The 20,339-nt window shown below is 33.9% G+C and overlaps 1 protein-coding gene across 2 annotated transcripts in view; it reads right to left on the bottom strand.

Annotated features, from left to right (window-relative positions):
* GABRB2 (gamma-aminobutyric acid type A receptor subunit beta2) overlaps positions 1 to 20,339 on the bottom strand; it is a 256,620-nt gene that overhangs the window by 233,771 nt on the left and 2,510 nt on the right. The window lies entirely within an intron of this gene.

Consider the following 20,339-nt stretch of genomic DNA (forward strand, 5'->3'; position numbering starts at 1 on the left):
GACAGGGAAGGGGAAATGAAGTTTGGAGACAACACTGGCCTAAAATATCTGGGGCCAACTACAATTGTCCTGATACATATCTTGCCACTGAACTCAGATGCCTCTGGAGGAGAGAGTGAGGCTGGTGACTTTGCACAGTCCTTCTTCACTTCAATTCTTTGCAAATCATAACATCTGTCATGATCCTCTTTTAGAATGAGGACAAACAACAACAGTACTAATTCTATAATTTGTGAAAAATTCTGGACTTGTTTTTTCATATTATTTATGAAAAATAATAATTATATCTCTAATTTTAAAAGGTAACATTTAAAATAATTAAATATATATTTTTCCTGCTCTCATATGTAGCCTGAAAGTATCATTTACATACCAACCATTGATTCTAATTATAAATCATTCTTATTCATTAAATCAGTTCTCCTAGGGAAAATTATTAGGCAATGTTATTCTTTCAGATTTTATTCCAGCATGTACGTTAAAGTATTTTAAAACATTATTTCTTTAAAAAAGTAGTCTGTAATTCAGAGTTCTCCCTGATTGAGACTAATCTTTTCATTAGATCCTTTGAACAAAAAAGGGTTTTTTTGTACTACATTCAATCTTTTTTTAAAATAAAGTACTACAACAAATCTCTTAGTAGCCAAGACCCTTTATGACAAAATGAGGAGATTTAACAGAAGAATCAGGGTCTGAGACACTACTCTCACTTAAAAATATTAACTACTTACAAGGGTATAAATTAATTTTCTTGGATCTGGGCACAAATTCTCTTTTGAGACTAAAAGATTGCTTGCCAGTGCTATGGGGAAGTAGAGCATGGTGTTTAAAATTTATCAAACTTGGAATTATTTTTCAGATGATTTTCAAAACTGCCCACAGGCCATTTTCTCCCACTACCTTTAATTTCTTATTGAATGAAACTTAAGTTCTATAGAACTCTAACATTGGCAGCCTGAAACCAGTAAAACCTCAGATAAGTCAGTATAAAATATGTAGTATGATAATATTAATATGATTATTTTATTACTAATAATCATAATTTGAAAATATTAAGAGTATTAGAACTTCAAAGGGCTTTAGAGACTAACAGTGTTTTCATTTTCCTGATGAGGAATCTGATTCACAAAGAGCCAATTCATTATATTGAATAACTTGCCCAAAGTAATACAATTATTAAGTAAGAATCAGATCTCCAATTTGGATCTTTTGGCCAAGTCCTGTGATCCTTCCATTATACCTCATTGCCTGCACAAAAGTCTAACTCTGATATCTCATTTTGGCATAGTTATGATTCTGGGCTATTGAAGGGGAAGTCAGCTAAGAACAAACTATGGCAGATAATATGAAATGGAAAGGTCTGAAGTATCCTATAATCCGATTGTATATCATTAGTGTTAGTCATAGTTGTTAACATAGTAGTAGCAGTAATACTAGTAGCAGTATCAAAGGGATCATCATCACATTCTTTATCATCATAAATTATTAACAATAGCTAAATGTAATAAATATAGTACTTTAAGTTTTGCATAATGTTTAAATGTATTACAGCTAAGTCCTGATTAGTGCAATTAAGGATCCCATGCCATGAGCATGTTATTTGAATCCACATTACATATTTACATTGGGCTAGAATCAATTAATGCATTTTATAAAATTAATAGTGAATTAAATTGCGTTCAACTACTTTAGGGAATTCATTATTCTCACTAATAGGGCCCTAGCTGTGTCTTATTTAACCCTCACGTAATGTAGGTTTCATTATTATTTCCATGTTATATATTGTCTAAGGACCAGTATGCACAACTTTAGACAGACTCATTTCTTACCAGAAGGCTGTCCACCAGGAATTTTTGTTTTTGTTTTACGGCCACAGAATCTGCTAAAGACTGCTTGCACATAAAGTCCCCTGTAGAGGGGAAATCATCTTTTATCACGGTATTCATTACAAAAATAATACCTTATAAAAATAATAACACATTCATGCAGTGCTTTAAGGTTTTATAAAGTACTTTCCTAGGGAAAAAAGAAAACCTATGAGATGAGTAGCATGAGTAGAATCATTTTCATTTATAGATAAGAAAATGAGATTCAGAGACAGAAGTGACTTGCTAAGGTCACAAAACTTGTTAAAGTGTTTAACTTTGCAACAGAACTCAGATCTTCTAAATCCAAACCCAATGCTCATTCCATGAGATCATACTTTCTTTGATTGCTCTTATAATTTTATCTCAATCTATTCCTAACCACATTTTCTTATGTAAAGTGTCAATAATCTCCTAGTAATGTGTATAGTAACGGTATGTTTTGTGAAACCTGGGTTTCAATAAAATCCTTTTATAATTTTGATATATACCTCTCAGATAAAACAGAATCCTGATAGAAGGTAAGCTAGATGTATGCACCCTGTATTTTTCTTTGTAGATGGTTTAATTTACTAGAAATGGAAGTTTCTGTTTTATAAAGTAATGGTTACACATTGTTTACCATTCTAAAGGTGAATTTGTCTTTAAGTCAACATTAGCAAATCAGAATCAAGGCAGTTCACCAAAATCACTGGACAGTGTTTTAAAAAAGACTTCTATAACCATATGAAAATATTATGAAAATTTATTTTTAATAACTATAGAATGATATTACTAGTTAACATTTGTTTATTTAAGTACTAGAACATTTTCTAGTTATGGTCTATAAGGTAAATCTTGACTAAGATTTACTAAAATCATAAAAATATAAAAAAATAAGATAGTGTGGTTAAAAAAGACCTAAAAGTCCTGCATGTGTTAAACATTCCCTTGAAATTTTCCAGATACACCAAGGTGACACTAAAATGCACAAAAATATCTTAAACTTAAAAATTCTACATTGTGGATGTTAGACCCATATGTACCAGCCAAATGACCCTACTCTTCCTTCATCAAGACAGAAGGAATGCCAGATGACCATTGTCCTATTTCTACAGGACAGATAAATTATTTTTAAAGAACAGAATGAGAATAGATGATAAATCTAATGTTTAGTGTGCTAATCACATATTCTATCAGTACATTAAGGAATTGTATGATCAGTTTCAAAGTTTCAGTTTGGAGATATCTGCTTTTCATTCATACTTAGGTAAAAATTGGATTAGTTTACTCAGAGGTCCTCTCTGACTCTAAGATTCAATGGTTTATTATTACAGTGAAATTCCAAAGCAATTTTAGGAATAGGATGCTAAACCATGCTTATACTGAGCAGTCCTTAGACATTTATTGATGTAGATGATATTTGACTTTTAAATTGAAATTCATTCCCTCAAGTTATGATGAGCTTTGACCTCCCTCTACTATTCTGACCAAACAAATGTGTAAATGATTGTTAGAACTACATGCTTCCAAAATGACTAAATATTGCAATAAGCACTGCCCCATTTTTCCTGGGAATATACTCCATCATCACTTTCTCCTAGTAGAATTCTTCTCTTCCTTCAAGATGGAACTCATATTCCACATTCTATAATGAAGCCTTTCTATATCCTCCCATACTACAACTTATCTTCCTTAATTATCTTGTATTTATATATGTATGTATAAATATTTGTATATATGTGTATACATATGTATGGATATGTGTATGTATGTGCATGTTCATATGCACATATATATATGTATATTCTTGTTGCCTCTTTAGATAGAATAGAAATTTCTTGAAAGTCAGGATAGTTTCATTCTTTGCATTTGTACACTAATGTCTAACACAGTGTCTGACACACGTTTAGCACTTAATACTTATCAACTAATTGATTATGGGTTGTCTGATGCAAAAGAAAAGGATTCTGGCTTGTTTCAAAGATAAGCTTAATGGTTGAGAACATAAGACATCATGCAGTGATAAAACATTAGACCTGGAGAAGACTTTAGAGATCATCTAGTTTAACACCCTCATTTTGCCTCTAAGGAAAATGAACTTTAGAGAGGTGAAATGACTTGCTGAGTCTTATAGAGGTAAGACTGTAGAACAAGAACTTAAAACTAAAGTCTCTAAGTATAAAAACATAGGTAGAGATCAATATCTCTAAATATATATATATGTGTGTGTGTGTATTAAGTCCATCTCTATTTCTAGATTTCTAGATAGATAGATCTATATAGAGTTCTAGATATCGAGAAATCTAGATATCTAGATCTAAATATAAAGATAGATATCTATATGTCTCTCTCTCTATATATATATATGTCTATCCCTATAAAACTTTTTATATCTATATATACAAATGTGAAAATTAACAGTTCTGAACATAAGCCAGAATGGGGATATAACTCCATACATATTTCACACATTCAACACTAAAGAATAATCTCCTAAAAGGAACAACAATTATTTTTGTTTCATTTTGAAATCTCAATTTTATGACTATTTTCTTTTTTGGCACAATTATTTATGACTCATAATCTCTTTTCTTTCAGATGAATATAAAACTCACCAACTTGATCTTTACCTATTTTTTTATCAAGTATCAGAATTTTATATAAGGAGAGTCATGATGCAATTTATAAAAACGTCAAATGATTTAAGTTGGATGTAATCATAAATACATATTTATTAAGTATTAACATGTGTGATAATATGTTAAAGTAGATAATAATGAAATTAAATGGATAATTTTCCAGGGACCATTATTCTTAAATAACAAGATTTTAGAATATAGTTGAAAACACAATATTTTTTTTAAAATGTGATTTATATATACCTTTTTATTTTGGAAAAGGTGTCTTGTGTAAATTGAAGCACACAAAATAATAAAAAATCTGGTCATTGGCCTAATTTTTGAAGTGTTGATGAACAAAAAGGTAATTTTAAGGATATCTATGGCAGATTCCTTGTAAACTGAAGATTTTTTATAATAAAAATGATGACCAGTTTTGTTATTTGAAATGTTCACACAATGGCTTTCCTTGAAATACCCTATACAATTTAAAATGGGTATGTTTGGTACTGGAATACTCTTTGTGCCTCCTTCCATGGAATAACTGATCAGAAATATAAGGTAATAACATTCAAATTTCCAGAATTGACTTTTCTTAAAAGTCTCCTAATAATCATAACTCGACATACTTAAGAATGAAGGAATAATCAGAATAATGTCCCTTTGCTCTAAAATAAACCAGCCTGTATATGCAAAGCAGCAGTGGCAATTCGGTTTGCTTAAGCAAATTCCCATTCAATTGATCTGACATGATAATGGAAAGATGATTGGTATAGAAGTAAATTTAAAAGGCTTTTAAAATGTGGTTCAGTGAAACAAAATAATACCAAGAATATCATAAAGAAGATAACAAGAAAACAATAGAAATACCTGGACCTAACAATCCTTCAATGGAATTCCGTGACTAATTATTGAATATCAATTCTCCTTGAATATTCTATATTCCTTGTACAAACTAAAGAAACTGCAACTACTCTGTACATTTATTTGGGGGTGGAAGTTAGCACCTACAAGCATTTAATTTATGGAGACCAAAAAGCAAATAGCAAAAATCTAGTTTTATTGACATGAATAAATTTAAAGTCATTTCAACTTGACCAAGTAATCATAAATGTTTTTAAAACCAAAAAAATTAGTGATCCCCTATTGATTTATTTTAACTTCCTTGAAAGTCTTACCCCAGTGCCTCATTGTGGTGCATACTTTGTGGTGTATACTTTGGTTTACTGAAAATCATGCAAATAGAATGCAAGCAGGGGCAGGTTTGATCAGGCTGTGACCTTTGAGTATAGTAAATACAGAGCAGACTATGTGCTTGCCATCCCAGGATGAGTCCAGTTAAATTTTGAAGTTTATTAACAGAAGACTGGATGCTACCAGGTGACTTTTTTAGGGCCTTAGTAATTCATGAGATAGCCAGAGATCATTCTTTGTGCAAGGGAAGAGAAAAGGTTTGAAATGATGGATCCTTGTAGTTTTTATACACAATACTTGTTAGGGAAAAATGTTCACCACACATGAAAACCCATTTGATTCAAATGAATACTTGAATGATCCTGGAATTCACATTCCAGAAACAGATTAATACAATCAACTATGATTGTCCCAGAATGCTTAGAAGATGCTAGTTCAGAGTTCTTAATGCAAGGCATGTGAACTGCAACAACTCTCTTGGAGCTCCTAGATCTATTAACTCTCAACTATGCTTTTCAACACAAATGTAAGTGTAAATTTATAGAGTAGACATTAAATTTTCTTGGTCTATAGAGTAATATATTGTGGTAATATAAATTACTACCTCTTCTTTCAAAAAATAATGTCATTAATCTATTTCGTTCTTTGGTTAATAAGATGTCGATTAGAATGGCCATTTAATTTCACAAATGTGCTAATTAAAAATCCAATCATTTCTATCTCTCTAAATGTATGTTTTATTCAGGACTCAATAATTTCTTTGCTTCCTAGTAAATAATACACCCTTTTTAAGGTATTATAAAAGATTCCATGCAACAATAAAGAAAACACTTTACAGCTACAACAAAAACTGGCAGAAGGTATGAAATCTGACATTCTTATAGAGAGATGGTCTTTGTACATAATAAGGAGAAAGAGAACTATTACAGCTTTGATAGCTGATAGTTCTCCATAGGACCAAATTGCTTCATCATTTAAAAACTTATAACTTAAGTCATTTAAATCACAGATATATTTATCTGGTATTTGTGCTTGGGTGAGGCACAATAAACTACATAATGATATTGTTCTTTCCATATACCTGTTCTTCATGGGAGAAAGCTAATATCACTGTATTCACTGATTACAGAAGTTACCTTTGAGCATCCATCATACCTCCTTGTCATTCTATTACAAATATTGACTTTTTAAGGAAAAATATATACTATAGGGAAATATCTTTCATTAGTGTCCATACAAAATTGTATTCTTTGCAATGGCAAAAAGAAACTTTCACTGAAAGAATATCAGGGGTAGCTCAAAACTCCAAATCCTTTTTGCTCCTTTGAACTCATAGATTCATACTATTAGAGAAGGAAGATACCTTACAGTATTAATTATTATCAGATAGTTATGAACACTTTACAATTTCTAAAGCACTTTATAAATTATTTCCTTTGAGCTTCAGAAAAACTTTGTAAGATAAGTGGTATACGTATTACTATGTCTGTTTTTTAGATAAACCAAGGATCAGAGAGGCTAAAGGACTTGGCCAAAGGATGAAATACATAGCACATGCCAGACAGAGTATTTGAAGCCAGGTGTCTCTGACTTCTGGTCTACCATTTGATCTACTTTTTTATTCTTATAGAATATCTATTTTATTAAAGATCACAAAAATAAGCAAAATATGGATAATATATTTGCCTAAAAATTCCATCACTTCCTCTTTCAGTTTGTTCCTGATGGTAGAGGTGTTTTAGTAAGAGTTGTTTATTTTTAATTGATAAAAAGTTGCTTCTAAGTTGAGATGTCTTTTCTGCCCAATCTTCTGCCAGAGTGGGCAGTCATGGATAAATTGTAAAGTGTAGAAAATAAGGATTTATAATCTAACAGACTCAACTAAAATAATACTACTAAGTGACAATATAATAAATACAAGACCAAGCTATCCAATAAAAATGTGCATATAACAATATAGAACCCTTTTCTTCCTTATGCTTCATACTTCATATAAAGTTTCCAATGTTGTACACATATGAAAGCAGCTGTATTTCTGAAGTTAGTAGATAAGCCATTATCTCAAATTATTTTTAAAATTATAACTGAATTAAAATATCTTAATCATACACAAGAGAATTTTGATTTGGGGGTGTAATTTTAAGACTTAAGTGGTTATCAGAATAGAAAATTATAAAAGTTAATTATGTTTCAGAGAACTAACTACATCCATATAATATGACTCAATATATTCCATATAAATAAAGCTATTTATCAAATAGTGCTTAATTGAACTGTCTTTTGTTTAAAAAGAAACTGAAAATATTCCATTCACATATAGTTTCTCATTCTTACAATTTCCACTAAATAGAGTAGGGATTTTTATAGAAGGAGGAAAGCAATACAAAGAACTAACAGGCCTTGAACTTTACATTTTTTCCAGTGGAGAGGCCTAGTAAGGGAAGAGGGAAGGAAATATAGTCTCAAGGTTCTACATACATTTTATGTCTATTTCACACTGTTGCCTAGAGCAGACCCTATTCCATATCCTATGGCCTCTCAATAAATACTTTAATTAATTTGTCCTTTCAAAAACTTATCTCTGTAAAACAGTCTCCTAAGCAGATCCACCCATGCAAACAACACAGAAAAAAAACTAAATTCTTGGCCAAAATATCATTCATGCCCGAGCACTGTTAGCCTTTCATACTATAGGCAGGAACCTGGAGCAGAGGCTATGTCTATGTGTGATCAATATCCTGCTGACTTAATTTTACACATTGCATTCTGCATTTTATACACTTCTGACAATTACACAGAATTCAACGGAACCAAGAAACTCAGCTAAAATGCTTTGTTGTAGTTATAATATATTCCCATTAAGCCTGAGGATGAAGAAAACTAGTGCATTTATAACAAGAAATGAACTATAGACCATAAGTAAGTCATGTTAAAGAACACATTTTAAAGAACAAATATTAGGTATGTAATGTTTATCAGATATTTGCATTTTCTAAATCTTTAATTCTATTATTATATACCAAAATCAACTAGCCATGACTCTCTTGAACCAAAGGTTTCTATGTCAAATGAGTTTTCAAAACTCTAAGTAAGTTGTTACATCTGTAGAGCTATATTGTTATGGGTATTTATTTGTTCTTACTGTTTATTTGTTTCTTAGACTGTCCCTAAAACACCCCTTCCTCTCTCTAATCTTTATCCTCTTCCTATATAACTGAATCATACTATACTACCCACAAATGCCTATTACCCCCCTACTGGGGGTGGGAAACATCTTCTTTAGACCCTACTACCTTTCAAGCTATTCTTGAATATCTCACAGTCAAATGCTGGAATAAGCTGTCCATACCCACTTCCTCCACTTCAACTCTTCTCAGTTATAGCTCAACCCATGTGATTCTGGCTTCCAAGTTCATATTTCAACTGAAATGGCTATTTTTAAAGTTATCAACAAACTTAATTTTAAAATCTAATATTTTTTCAAAACCCTTCTTGATATCTCTGTTTCATTTGATAATAAGAACCACCCTCTCCTGGATACTCTCTCCTAGGATAGAATTTCATGTCTTTATGACATGGTTCTCCCCTCAGTGCTTCTCCTGTTTGATAACACATTCTCAGCCTCCTTTGCTGAGCCATCATCTACATCATAATTCCTAGAATCCCAGGACTATGTCCAAGGTTTTCTTCTTTTTTTTTCTAACAGTCTGAAATCCTGACCTTCTCAGCTCTCATGGGTTTATTTGTATATAGAGGGCCACCAATTTTATATTTCTAACCCTAGCCCCTTTACTGAACTCTAGTCATGCACCTCTAAATACTATAGAATATTTTAAATTGGATGTCCTCTATGTATCTTAAATTTAAAATGTCAGAAACTGAACTGATATTCCTCCTAAATGTAATCCTTTTGAACTTTATCTTTGTAAAGCTACCACCATCTTTCCAAATGCTCAAGTTTACTCCATTAGCACTCAGCACTATCCTCAACTCCTTACTTTCCCTTACCCCATATGTCCAACTGGTTGTCATCTTTTTACTTGTTCTTTTTTTTTTTTTGTCGAGGCAATGGGGGTTAAGTGACTTGCCCAGGGTCACACAGCTAGTAAGTGTCAAGTGTCTGAGGTTGGATTTGAAGGCAGGAGCTTCTGAATTCAAGGCCAGTGCTTTATCTACTGTGCCACCTGGCTGCCCCTTTTTACTTGTTCTTCAATAATATCTCTTCTATTTACTCTTATCTAGACTATTGCAATAATCCCCTAATTGTTCTCCCTGCTTCAAGTCTTTCCCTACCCCAATTTATAGCTGATATATTATTTTCCTTAAATGTAGATATAAGCAGGGCATTCCTTTCTACAATAAAAGCTGTGGCTCCATCCTTATTGCCTCTTAGATCAAATATAAGCTCTATTGTTTAGCTTTCACAAACTCCTTTTCACCTTCATCAGCTGGTCCTAACTTGTATTTCCAATCTTTTTATACCTTCACACATTCTACTTTATAGCCAAATCATCATCCTTGCTATTCCTCACATGTGTCTGTTCTACCATAACTAGGATGCACTCACTTCACCTTTTAGAATCTCTTTCCTCCAATACTCTGCTCAAGTGATCCCTTCTCAATGCAAACTTTTTTCCCCAGGGCAATGAGGGTTAAGTGATTTGCCCAAGATCAAGCTTAGGAGGCCACATTTGAACTCAGGTCGCCCTGAATCCAGGGCCAGTGCTTCAACAACTGCGCCACCTAGGTGCTCCCAAAAGTGATCCCTCAACTGCTAGCGTCCTCCTCCTAAAAAATTAGATGGTATCCCAGAAGTCTTCATGAAGTTTTAAACTTGGATAGATTTAATATATTAGTGAAGTTTTAAGCTGTCAAATATTTAATAGTTTAAAACTACTCAGATTCTTGCGGTATCTAAATTGTATTGATTTTTTATATTTTCTGCATATCTTCACAAGAATATTTACTCTAGAGTCAGAACATCTGTGTTCATATCCTACCTAGGACATACTTTAGCTGTGTGATTTTGGGAAGGTAATATACTCTTCTGGGGCCTCAGTTACCTCATCTGTAAAATTAGGCAGTTTAAAGAGTAGGAACTTAAATATATGTTGTCTGGTTATAAGCTGGTCAATGGACAAAATAAGTATTTTATTCCTTCACAGATTTCACAGCATGCAGCATGGTGTTATACATGGGACCCATTATTGATAAATTGTGGCTAAATGAATGAAATTATTATCTTCTCTTTTTATTCAAATAATAACAGACACATAGGCTGACAGGTCCTATTATGCAGTTTTATTCCTTCATTACTAGACTATTGCAACAGCCTCCTAAATGGTCTGTTTCTTGACTATGATGCCCTCTTCCACTATGTCCATTCCACCAAAATAAGTATTTTTGACATGTTTCTCAGCCTTCAGTGGGTCCCTAGAAACTACAGGATGAAGTCCAAATTCTTTGGTTTGGCATTCAAAACCTTCTACAAACCAATTTCTCACTAACATTTCCCTGTACTTTAAAGCCAGGAAGACTCAAGATCATCTCTGCATAATAGTAACCATGAGTCCTTGTGGAGGCCACTTGATTTGTTAGTATTCTAGGCAGCTCCTTGAGAAGATACTTTTGCAGAGATACTTTTGTCTTGTTAAAGGGAACTTCCTCATCTCTAAGCTCTCTATGCCAAAAAAAAAAAAAATCATAGGTCTAGTCCTCATCCCTATCTTCCACAACACAAATTTTTGCTCTGACCATGGTGTTCTCATTGTCCTCCAAAAATATCTTTCCTTTTCCTCCTTCCAACTCTCTGCTCATGCTATACCAATTGCCTGATATGGTCTTTGTTAACTCTAGATTCTACCCATGATTCAAGTCCTACTTTCTCCATGAACCTTTTTTCTGATTGCCCTAAATTCATATTAAGGTTTGCTTCAACTAAACTATTTATTGCATTTACCTATTCTTTATATTACTTATCACTTCACCTTTTAGGTAACTAACTAACTAACTAACTAACTAACTAACTAACTAACTAACTAACTAACTATATATACACATACACACACATACATACATATATAAATACACACAAACATACACATGTATGCCAAATCATCATCCTTGCTATTCCTCATATGTGTCGGTTCTACCATAACTAGGATGCACTCACCTTCACCTTTTAGAATCTTTTTCCTCCAATACTCTGCTCAAGTGATCCCTTCTCAATGCAAGCTACACATATTATAGATATAGATATAGATATAGATATAGATATAGATATAGATATAGATATAGATATAGATATAGATATAGATATAGATATAGATATAGATATAGATATAGATATAGATATAGATATAGATATAGATATAGATATAGATATATACACATACATTTATAAACAAGGCATTCAAGGGTATGTGTAGATCCTTATATTTCTTGGCATCACCTATGGTGCCTAACACAGTGTTAAACACATGGTATACTTTTATTTGCATTAATAGTTTGATGACTGAAATGTAAAATAATACAGCCAAACTCAATAAGATGAAGTTTCAGTATAGCAAAACAGAATAAGCAGACAGTGGATACGTATGTAAAGCAAATATTGCATAGCTAAAATTACTTTTACTATTTTTTTTGGCAGGGCAATGAGGATTAAGTGACTTGCCCAGGGTCACACAGGGTCAAATGTCTGAGGCCGGATTTGAACTCAGGTCCTCCTGAATTCAGGGCCAGTGCTTTATCCACTGTGCTACCTAGCCGTCCACGCTAAAATTACCTTTGAAAAGATCTTACATTCTCCACAAAGTATCATTAAATAATTGCAAGTCAAAAATGGGTAGGGTCTCTTTAAAATAATATGGATGATATATGATTAATACTGCAAGAAAATGTAAAATTTATTTTTCACAGTATCTACCTAAGCTTCTGATCAGAAAAGAGATAGGGAACATGAATGTCTACTCAAATATATAAAAATAAAAACAAGTAAAGACCTAACACTAGAATAAATGAAGATAAATGAGATAATATGCTACAAAAAAAACCCTTTACCAATAAATGTGATTATATCAGAGGGAGATCATTCCAATCCATACCTTTTCTTTTTCCTGTTTTGCCATGAGGCAAAGGAGCACACAAAATAGTAGATATAGGAAGGGTATTCTAGTTAACCAATACTAAATAAAGTTCTCCCATTAAGTCTATCATACTATGCAGAATGAACAGACTGTCAAAGAGGAGATTAAAGGATCACACTAAATATGAGAGATGCTGACACTATGAAAGGCACAATGAAAGTAAGAACTGAGAGAATAGCAGATTCATATATTCTGGGATATATACTTACTGAATGGAGCAAAAGGAATTGTCTATATCATGTAAATTCTCTCTGTATCCCTGTCTCTGTGTCTGTCTCTCCCTTTCTCTCTCAATCTGTCTTTCTCTGTTTATGTGTCCTTCTGTGCTGGTCTCTGCCTCTCCTTTACCTCTCTCTTCTTCCTCTCCCTCTATCCTAAATATCAAATTAGCTAGAATGAAAAGAGCTTTAAATGCCAAGCTGAGCAGTTTATTTTTTATCCCTTATCCTACAAGCAATAGAGAATTGTAGAAAGATAAAAAAGTCTCTCTAACCCAAACTGTTTTCCAAATGGTCTTTACAGTTCCTTTACTATCCTGCAACTTTAAAGAGTTGCCATTTTGTAATCTGATAGGAACACCATATAGGCAAACATGAATTTATATAATTAAAAGTCCATATTTGCCCCAAAGGGCAAATAAAGTTTGACAAGGGGAAAGGAAAAAGAGAAAAAAAAGAAAAGATTAAAAAGGGCCAGCAAGCTTGAACACAATAGTGAGAGTAACTTGGAAGCCAAAAAAAAAAAAATCCCATGAGGAAACTGAGAAAAGAATAATTGTCCATGACTGAAGTCAATCAGAGTTTACATCTATCCATCATCTTTGGCACGCAGATGCATTAACAAAACTAAACTTCTTGTATAACTTGACTCTTACATTCAATTATTGATTAACTAAAAGTAATTTTTTTCAAGCCCTATCATGTATGAGGTATTGGTGATATGGAGGAATACAAAGAAGCCTTTCCCTTCCCTCTCAATGATTTTATTATCTATGGACAGTGAAGATTCATGACTAAAAATAAAATCCAATAACTCAAGTGAGAATATGACTGATAAACAATCGTAAGACTGAAAGGGACATCAAAAGTCATTTAGTCCAATCCTTTCAATGTACAAGTGAAAAAAACACACACATACACAAAACTTAGGGCTAGAGTTGTCCCAGAGTTACAAGGTAGTAAATAATAGGGACAAGAGTTAAACCCAGGTTATCTGATTCCATATACAACACATTTCTACTATATAATGTGATGTGTCAAATTGGGACAATAAGTTCTACAGCAATTCAGATGAAAGTGAGTGATATAATTGTTGAATGGAACTGTTAAGGAGGGTTTTAAAGGGCAGGTGGGGCTTGAGGAAAAATAAAGAGCAGCTGATATAAATTTGTATGAGTGGATTTCTATAGAAGTATAGATTCGAATGCCCAAGTGAAGACTTCAGAGTTGAATACAAAGCACCAACCAGAGTATCTGAGGTTTTGTTTGACAAGCTTCTTTATCCTTGCTCCCAGTTTTGAATGAAAAAACGATAAAGCTCCAAAAGTAGGTCCAGCTAACATAAGGATAATTGGAATCCCACAGAATCATAGGTTGTCTATGAGCTGAACTTTGAAAGGAATTAGAAGTTAAAATGGGCAAATACAAGGAAGAAGTGTATTTTAGGCATGGACCAACCATGCACAAGCACAAAGATGGGAGATGGAGGGTCATGTGTGAGGACTAGAATGACAGAAGGGCAGTTAGGGATTGGTGATATGGAGGTACCACAGGTAATAAGAAGACTGTACTTTTCTCAGAAGTGTGGTATGTCAAACTTGTGCTTTAGGAAATTACTTTGGCAGTATGTGTGGAGTCTGCATTAGAGAGAGAAGGCACTTAGGGCAGTCTGAACTAGGGGGTTGTAGTATATGAATAAAGACAAAGACAAGAATGCAAGAGATGTAAAGAAAGAACTGACAAAGCTTGGCAACTGATTGGATATGTGGAAGTGAATGAGAGAGTAGCTGAGGCTGAGCCTGGGGTTTCAACCCAAAAAAATCAGGATAGTGGTACCTTTGAGATAAATAGTGAAAACTGGAAGGAGGATATATTCTGGATGGGGAAAAGTTATATTTGGTATGTAATGACTTTTAGATGCCTATAGGAAACCCAAAGAGGAATGTCCAGTAGAAAGTTGGTGTTGTGAGGCTGCAATTCAAGAGAGAAATTATAGCTAGTTATACAGATCTAAGAGTTATCTGCATAGAGATGATAGTTAAACTCATGGAGGCTGATGGTGTCACTGTGAGAGTACCGCAACAAAAGAAGAGAATATGGCCCAGAATAAAGTCGTAAGTTTCACCAACAGAAAGGGGCTGATGGGGGCAGCTAGGTGGTGCAGTGGATAAAGCACTGGCCCTGGATTCAGGAGGACCTGAGTTCAAATCCGACCTCAGATATTTACATTTCCTAGCTGTGTGACCCTGGGCAAGTCACTTATCCCTCATTGCCCCGCAAAAAAAAAAAAAATTGAAAGGGGCTGGTATATGGATGATGATACATTAAAGGAGACTGAGGAATGAACAGACAGGTAGGTGTTAGAAAAGAAAGAGCATCATCACAAAAATGGAGGGGGGGCAGAGGGGGAGAGGGAGACAGAGATAGAGAAAGGAGTATATTGGAGCGAAGGTTTGATAATAGTGTCATACAATGTTAAGAGATCAAGAAGGATGAAGACTGATATAATATAAGATTAGGAAAATAGATCAGAGGATGTTTCAGTCAACAGGAAGTAACCCTCAAATTGGGCTTTGAGTAACAGGATTTCATCAATAAATCTGAGAAAGGAAGAAAGAAGCTGACTATCAAGCAACATACCTTTCAGTTATGGCAATTCAAATGATGAAAGATGCTGCAATAGTGAAAGAAGAAATACTCATAAGAATGAATGTTTTTTTTTTCTTTTGAAGTATCTTGATATCTAGAAATAAGCATGGAACAAAACTCTCCCAGATTCTCCTACAATGATGCAAGTATTTATTGTATGTATGTATATTTGCATGTATGTTTGAGAAATATTTTTTCATTTTTGGTGGTAGCTCAGATTTCTGACATGTCCAATACTGTTATTAAGAATTCCAAGGTTAATTTTAAGCATCTCTTCTATCAGGAGAAAAAGAGAAAAATGCTATTTTGATTCTAATGTATTATTTATAACAAAACTTGTTTTGCCATCATAACTCTTATTTGCATCATTACCTCTCAGAGTCATAACTAGGAATTCTGATACCTGAAGCATGCAATGTTTCCTCAAATTACATTTTTTAAACAAAATCAGTTAAGCAGAGAGAAGAAGAAGAGACCTTGAACCTTGAAACACAAGTTTCCCTGGAAAAAGGCCAGAACCCTCTAACCACCCTGTTGAAGAGAAACAAAGATTTTGGAATGCTGAAGCCCCTCGGAGTGGGCAAAGGCAGAGGAATAAATGAGGCTGCTGATGTGACATGGAAGGAATAGGAAGGATTTAGGCCAGGCCTGAGATCATGTGCAATAGGAAGTGTACCACCAGGTAATTTTCTATTTTAACTAAATAGTCACCCTGGAATAAAGTCCCAGTTACCTTTCTCTAGTTTTGCTGCTTTGTTATATCTTATGAAACTTTATCATCTCTGCCTTAATCTGATTTGCATTTCAAACAAACCCAAGAAAGTTGAAGGGAATAGTTAATAACGATAATAATAAGAAAAATAAATAGCCAACATTTATATAGACCTTAAAGTTTTGTAAATTGCTTTACCAATATTATCTCATCTGTTACTCACAGAAACCCTGGGAGGTAGAAGCTATTACTAAACCCATTATGCAGTTAAGGAATCTGAGGAAGATAGAGGCTAAGTAATTTGCCCAGAATCACACACTTAGTAAACGTCTAAGGGCAAATTTGAACTGTGGTTCTCCAGACTCCAGACCTGACACTCTATCCACTATGCCAAAACCCTCACTAATTCCCATTATTTAAATTCTTCAATGCAAAGTTAGATGACTACTTACCAGGGAAGTTGTAGAAGAGTTTTTTGTTCACGTATTGATTTAACTACATGGCCTTTAAACCCTTCTGAATCTGAAATTCTGTGAAATCTTAGACCTCTGGACAGACAGCAGCTGTGGCGGTGCTGCTGCTGCTGCTGCTGCTGCTACTACTACTATTACTACTACTACTATTATCACCACTGCTACCACTGACACTGCTACTGCTACTGCTACTAGGACTAGTAGTACTACTAGACAGATGTTTGCCAATATTACAAAGTGTCCAATAAACCCTTATGCAAAATTTTTCTAAATAATGAAACTTTCCAGTTGATAATTCTCATTAGAGTGTCATAGTCCCAGTCTAGCCTTTCTTTACAAATACTTTCTGGAAGGAGGGCAAGAAAATGGATATACACAATACCAACACTGGAATTCTGCCATTTTACTTCTTGATTCTAGCTGATGTTGCTGGGTAAGTCAATCCAACCTCTCTTATCTGGCATATGTTAAAATCAATCATTCTTACAACCAAATTTATCCCTTATGAACAACCTTAGTTATCATAGCTGAGGAATGATAAATAGATGTATGCATTCTTTTTCATAATATCACAGCATGAATTTGTACCCAGTGGCTTCTCTTACTTTTCCCAGAAGTTAAGCAGATTATTATTTTTCTTTTCTCTAAGTTCAGTAAAAATGGTAATTTGTTTTGTTCTGTATTAGAAATATTTCCTTAAAAATGAAAAGCAGTTTCATTTTTTGTTTGGCGGGCTTTTGTTAAGTATTTGTTTGTTTTAAGATGGAGAAGAATCAACTTTAAATCACCCAGAGACATAAGACAGATGTCCCTTCTGTACCTTATCCCTCTAGCCAAATGTGGTTGGTAAAATGAACTTTTCCTCAAAGGAGTCCATCAGAATGAACACTGCTAATTTAACTAAGGTATATACAATTATCTTACTTCAAAGCCAAGTGTTCACACAGAAATATATTGAGACTAGCACAATGTTCTTCAAAAATTCCTCCATTAGGCTGCTACTTGGCTGAGACACCTCACATTAAAGCATAAGCACTTTCCAAAGTAAGCACCTTTAATTGTCAACCATTTAAAAGTTGGCCCCTTCCCTTAAGTTTATTCTCAGTTTTCATGGAAGACAAGGATTTTTGTAATACTAACACCAAAGAAAATCACTAGTAAATAGATACCCACTAGTTTAGAACCATAGAATATTTAATCTGAGTAGGGTTCATGGGGGTTTTGTCCAGCGTTATAGATGAGGAAACTCGTGTCAGATGTGAAACCTAACTTGTTTAAACTCATATATGATGTTATTGGTAAACCTAGATGTTTACCTAATCCAGGGTCCTTTCTACCACATTTTATACACATAACTTTGTTTTTTTCAAACAGCTGATTCAAAGAAAATGTAAATTATTCAATGTTCATGATTTTTAATTGATAACATTTAAGATGGTACACAAGGACACAAGTGCAGTAGCCAAAAGTTACAGCCTTGAAAGGACAATGTATCCTAGCTCTATTTGGGAGATTTTTCTTATCATACTTTGAGAAATAATCAAATACTGTGATCCAGAACACTTTAGATTCAGAAAAGAATGCCACAAATACTTTCCCAATTCAAGAAAAACACTCTCCTCTCATTTTAAAGGTTCCTCTTATCATAGTAAGATGAGAGGGATTATTATTCTATTGCTTTGTAATTAAGAAACACTTCACAGTTAGCTAGTGGACAGATGGCTAGGCCTGGAGTCAGGAAGAGTCGTTTTCTTGAGTTCAAATCTGGCCTCAGATACCTACTAGCTATGAAACCCTACTTGCCTCAGTTGCTAATCTATAAAATGAGCTGGAGAAGGAAATGACCAACTATCCCAGTATTTTTGCCAAGAAAACTCCAAATGGGGTCACAATGAGTCACACAACTAAACAACAACCACAAACAAAGGTAATCTTTGAATCTAGTTGTCAGTTTTTGGACACTAAACTTACCAACCAAAATGATATGTTAATTTCTACTTGATAGTAGGTCTGATGTTCACCTCAGAACAAGAAAAATCACTAGCCTAACACGTTTTAAAATAATAAGTATTGTCCCATTTACAAGCTGATATTTATTCTCACACCTTTAAAACCCCATGATTTTTCAGCCACAGTAAATAGGTCAAGAAATGACACCTCACCTTAGCTGATTGTAAATTTTGACTAGAATATTTTTGTACTGTGCCCACTACAAATTTACCAGGTAGGGGTAATTCTAAGTCAAATAAATTAAAACTAAAAGCTTGGATACTCTATATTCTAAATTAAAGTTGTATTTTCATTGAGGTTCTGTTGTAACCATTTATTGTTGCCTCAAATTTAGTTCACTGTTGTTCCTTTGTAGTCTTAAATGTTCGTTCCATGACAAAATAATTCCAAGATATATCTGGGATTTTCTAAGTTGTTGTAAGGGGCAGGCAAAATAAAAAAAAAAAGACATCTTAAACTTTATTAAGAAGTTTGAAATACTATATTGGCTTCAGCCACATGTATGCATGTGTGCATGTCATTTATGTGTGCATATACACATATACACACACACACACAGGCACACACTTCTTTTTCATTTCACTTCCCTCTGAGTAATTGTGATCACCTAATACTTTATGATTTAAAGTTGTTTAGCCTGAGGGAACAACCACACTAGAAAAGTTTTGATTTGTGTGGTGAAATCTAAAGGAGAATTAAAAAAACAAAAAACCCCAAAGAATTCCCATAGGAAATCAATTTAGCTCCCTAAGGAAATGTGACTTTTCTGCCCACATTCAGCAAACTCCAGAATGTCTAAGGAACTCAGTATTCTGTTTAAGCAAATGGTCTGTTCAGTTGAGAACTGGCATATAAGGATTACCAATTTTAATAGAATTAACATACAATTAACTACACATCTTAGCAACTACACTAATCATTTCATTTTCCCTTCATGATTCAAAAAGCACTTTGCTTATGAGTATCACTTATAACTGCAATACAGTGTATAAGATAAATTCTGGCTGTTTTCCTGCATTATCCCCCCCCCACCCCAGTGTCCTGCTTGCTTGCTTTTTTGCTTAGGGAAGAAGTGATTTACTGCATTTTGAATTCACAAGAACATAGATCTTTTAAATTATACAATATGTCCTGCCCACTAAATCCTACCATGTCACAAAACTCTATTGCTAGGTGGGCTTGTGGGAATGGGACTAATTCAGTTTTCCAGCAATTAAATGTGGCTTGCATAGCTGAAATACCTGTGACTTTCCAGAGTGAGGAACCCCAAGAGTAAATCAAACCTCCCCCCCCCCATCTCACCCCCCCCCATTTTAGATCTGGGACAATGTTATTTATAATACATGGCAGCAGTGTTCCATGGTGGACAGCAGGGGGCACTCTTGCACGAAGCAAAAAACCCCAACAGGGTTCCTTGGGTCCAGACTGCTAAGATTTTCAATGGAGCTTCCTGTATGTCTGATGGGGTATCTA

Source organism: Dromiciops gliroides, chromosome 2, assembly GCF_019393635.1.
Source record: "Dromiciops gliroides isolate mDroGli1 chromosome 2, mDroGli1.pri, whole genome shotgun sequence".
In the NCBI taxonomy this organism is placed as follows: Eukaryota; Metazoa; Chordata; class Mammalia; order Microbiotheria; family Microbiotheriidae; genus Dromiciops; species Dromiciops gliroides.